Raw genomic sequence first — 4717 nt, 5'->3', positions numbered from 1 at the left:
TGTTACATTATCTCTCACTTGGGAACATTCGTCCCTGAATGGAATTCTAGACACCTCTTGAAAGAAAAGACTCAATACTAGTAGCCCATCATGCAAGCAATCTCATCTAAATGCACAAATCAAGGAGAAAACATCGACTCTAAGCTAAACATACTCAATGCATAATAAAAAAGGTAGGAAATCGACCTAGCAACCCAATATGCATGAAATTTCAAAATTTCTCATATTCGAGGAGAAACTACCATCTCCAAGCAAAAAGCATGCACAACATAATCTCATGGAGCCTATATGCAATTCATACTCAGAAGCATAGCTAAAGCATGTTCGACAATTCATCTCATGAAGTTTATAGACAACTCATACTCAATGCACAACAACATGAGGAAAATGAATCATGTAAACTCATTTTCTTTCAAAACACAAGTTATTCATGAACACGCGTAAAATAAGGAAATCATTGGAATATCTAAAACACATGACACCAAAATATATCCTAGGGTTCAACCTTAATGAACTAAGATGTACTTAATGTAGTATATCATAGGGTTCTAAGTAATGAGGTACTAAGACAAGTTAGTGAAGAACCTCATAATGTTCAATAGTATAAATGGACTTAGATATGCTTGAGTAGTGCCTCATAGAGTCCATAATGATATTCAACTAAGATCATGCTTTGAGTAGAATTTCCAAGAGTTCAAGTCTAATGAACGTAGATTATGGTTTGAGTAGCATTTCCTAGAGTTCCAACATAATGAACTAAGATGTACCTAGTACAGTATCTCTTATGTTTCAAAACAAGAAGGGACTAGGATAGACTAGGTAAAATTTCTCCTAGAGTCCCCTTGCTTTAAAAAGAGGGCTAGTCCCTAATTAAGGAACATGAGTATGATGACCTAAAGAAGTACTTAGTATGAGTAGTATGGGATGCTACTCATGCCTTTCACAAGTATGACTTAAGGTTACCTTATGAGTGTTGCCTTACATGAGTCACGCTTGATGGATTGTTGCTATAGATGCCTTCCAAGATATGATTGACCAAAGGTGATAGTTCCCTTGTCTACATGAAGTAAGCCAATAGTGATACCAAAGGAGGGTGGATATGTCTAGGATGACTTCAAGGTTATGCTTAGTGTGAAGGGTAGTATGGGATGCCTTTCATGCATGGCACAAGTGTTCCTTAAGGTTACTTAGAAGTATGGTGTCCTTATGGTAGACATGTTTAAGACTTAATAATGCATATAGGGTATGATTAAGATGACCAAAAAAGGGTACTTGGCTTGGGTGGTATTATGGGATGCTATTCATGCTTTGCACGTCCTTTTGAGGTTACTTGAGAATGATGCTATTATGGTAAAGATGACTAAGGGTCGATTATGCTTATATGATTATGATTTATCTTCTATGCTCATTAACTATGTCTTATGTTGACTTATGTTTATATGATGCTTATGTTGATGATTATGTTATTACTATGATGATTATGATATAAATATGTTATTATCTCTTATGCTTATGTCTTATGTTGACTAACCATTTGAGATGCTCTTATGATGTTGTGCTATCTTCCATACTTGGTACATTTTGTACTAACGTATATTGCCTACTTTCTAACCAAATGTAGGGTCTTGGAGACTGAGTTCATTTGGAGGCTAGGTTTCTAAGGTGCAAGAAGAGTTGAAGATCTTGGTGAGTCCACATAGCTTCGAGGACAAAACTCGCCTTACCTTTATGTCTTTTATTTTCATGTTAAGACTATTGTATGGGCTGTGTCCCAAGAATTTATTCAAAAAAGTTGTATTATATGGTATGAGACAAACTATAGAAAGTCTTCCGCTTGCTTTTATGAGAAATGACTTTGATTGTAAAAGTTTTAAATTTTCCCACATTTCCTATTTATCTTATGTTCAGGATATGCTAAGGGCTTCTATGCGACCCCTACGGGATCAAGTATGCCATGTTACATCTAGGGGAAACTCCTGGGTCATGACATGAGGTTTACCTGTATGATGTATGCTTACCTTGGATTGTTGCTATAGTTTCCTTCCCTTATATGTTTGACTAAAGGTGAATGTTCCCTTGCCTAGGAGAAATAAATTAAGGATGAAATCAAAGAATAATGAATATGAATGAGGACCTAAAAGGGTTTTCTTAGCATGGCTGAGATTTATGAGGTCTTATCCATGCATTACAGAAGCAAGCATTGAGGGTACTTATGAAGTGGTTCTCTTACGTTCTGTTGATGTCTCTTATAATTATGGTATATAACTATGTTTTTATCTCTTATGCCTATGTTATGCTTATGTTGATGATTTATGCTAGTCATCATATTTAGTACATTATTGTATTAACGCATACTCTTGCCAATAATCTTATCAAATGTAGGGTCTGACGATATTGAGTTCCATCCTCGTGGTTGGGATCTTAGTAGAGCAAGCAAGTGAAGATTTCGTGAGTCCTCATAACATCGAGGATTTGACCACCTTTCCATTTTGTCTTTTATTTTATGTTTAGAACTTTGTTTGGGCTGCGTCCCTAAGTTTTTTCAAGTATTAGATGGTTTGAGACAATGTTAAAGACTTTCGTTTCGTTTTATGGAATTTTGATATTTTTGGAATATTGTTTTAAATTTCCTACAGTTTTTTATTATCTTAGGTTATAATATTCTAAGAGGCTTGTATGAGACTTCTCGGAGTCTTGTACGTCGTGTCATATCTAGGGAGTAGCCCTGGGTCGTGACAAACTTGGCATTAGAGGACAATATTTAGAATGGTTCTACGATGTCTCAAACCATGTCTAGTAGAGTCTTGTTCATGAGTGTGAAGCGCTTCATTTATGAATGAGAGGCTATTAGATGCTTAGTAAATTTCACTTCTTCATTCTCTAAGTCATGCCATAGAGTTTAACTCTATTAGGTATTTCTCCTATTGTGTGCCCATTGATTTTCAGGATATGACTACTATTAGGGCTATTGCTAGAAGGAATGGGGAAGACAATGTTGATCAAGAAGTTCCACCCCGAGATCCTCCTCAAACTTCAATTGATCCCTTGATTGGGAATGTAACACATGCAAAATTTAGGTCCGCTTTTCAGTTGTTGGCTCAAGCCATGATTGGTCTAGTCAATAGAGAGGTAGTAGATCCCTTAAACCCAAATGTGGGTACGACTACTTGAAGAGTGAGGGATTTTGTGAGGATGAATCCTCTGGAGTTTTATGGGTCAAAGATGGAGGAAGATCCTCAAGAGTCCATAGATGAGGTCTATAAGGTGTTAGCAATTATGGGGGTTACTTCGGAGGACAAGAAATAATTATTTGCTTACCAACTCAAAGGGGTTTGCGCATCTTTGGTTTAATCAATGGAAAGAAACTAGACTAGTAGGAATGGGTCCCATAGGGTGGGAAATGTTCAAAAGTTCTTTTCTAGATAGGGTCTTCCCCCTAGAGATGAGAGAGGCTTTGGTGCTTGAGTTCATTAACATTAAGCAAGGTAATATGAGTGTTAAGGAATATGCGTTGAGATTTACTCAATTGTCTAAGCATGCTCCATCTTTAGTGGCCGACTATAGGGCGAGAATGAGTAGGTTTGTGTCGGGAGTGTCTGATTTAGTGGTGAAAGAATTTCGTACCGCCATGCTCATTGGTGACATTGATTTTGCTCGTCTTATGACTCATGCTCAACAGATCGAAGAAGAGAAACTAAAAGGGAGAGCTAGGGAGAAAAAGAGGGCTAGGAGTGATGATGATAATTCTTCTCATAGGTCTGATGGACATGGTCGTCCTAAGGATCGATAAAGTTTTTCCGTACAAGATTCCTCCAATGCTCTTAAGTATGATGAAGATAGGGTGTCTAACCCTAACACACAAAGAAATATTAGTGAATCCCGATGGCCTACTTGTACTAGATGTGCAAAGAGGCATGAGGTTAGGTGTTTAGCCGGAAGGGAAGTGTGCTTTAGTTGTGGTGAAATTGGACAGAGAATAAAAAATTGTCCAAAGATAAAAGCTAAGGAAAGAGAGGGTGAGCAAGTTGCTCCTAGTGGTTCGGATGGAATACTCCAAGTCAAAATAGGGTTTATGCTCTTGAAACTAGAGGTGAACAAGAGTGTCCTCGAAATGTTGCTACAGGTATGTGTTTTATGCTTGGTTAGATTCCGAGTTTCTTGTCTTTTGTAATTTGATAGGCTAGACTTTGATGTTATCCTTAGTATGAATGGGCTCCATTATTGTCATGTCTTATAGATTGTAGATCCCGATATAGTAATTAATAGCTTTGAATATGTTGTACGGTGTACAATAATCTTGTTTGTATTTACATGTGTTGCATGCATGATTGGTAGCTAGTCTAGAGTCATGACCTCAAGAAGTGCCTAGAATCCCATCTGAGGACGAATGTTCCCAAGGGGGGATATCGTAACACCTCAAAAATTTCTAAGTTAAGCGCAAACAATTCTTGATTTGCATATAAGGTCATACTAAGTGACTATTAATTTTCATAGGTGTTAAGGTAAATTCTTTAGTGTGGGAATGATTTTGGATATCAATTAAGGTCATTAGAAACTCCTAGCACAAAATAGAGTTGAAAGTTTCCTTACCGATTAAGTTTTTACATAAGATTTTACTTGGGTCAACTTTAAACGACCATATCTCTTTGAATAGAAAGATTTACGTGAGTCATAACCTGTAAATGGTATCAGAGCTATGGATAACGAGAAACTAAGG

This window comes from Solanum tuberosum, unplaced genomic scaffold (assembly GCF_000226075.1).
Source record: "Solanum tuberosum cultivar DM 1-3 516 R44 unplaced genomic scaffold, SolTub_3.0 scf00585, whole genome shotgun sequence".
NCBI lineage: Eukaryota > Viridiplantae > Streptophyta > Magnoliopsida > Solanales > Solanaceae > Solanum > Solanum tuberosum.
The sequence above is the reverse complement of the archived record's forward strand: the minus strand, read 5'-3'. Positions refer to the sequence as shown.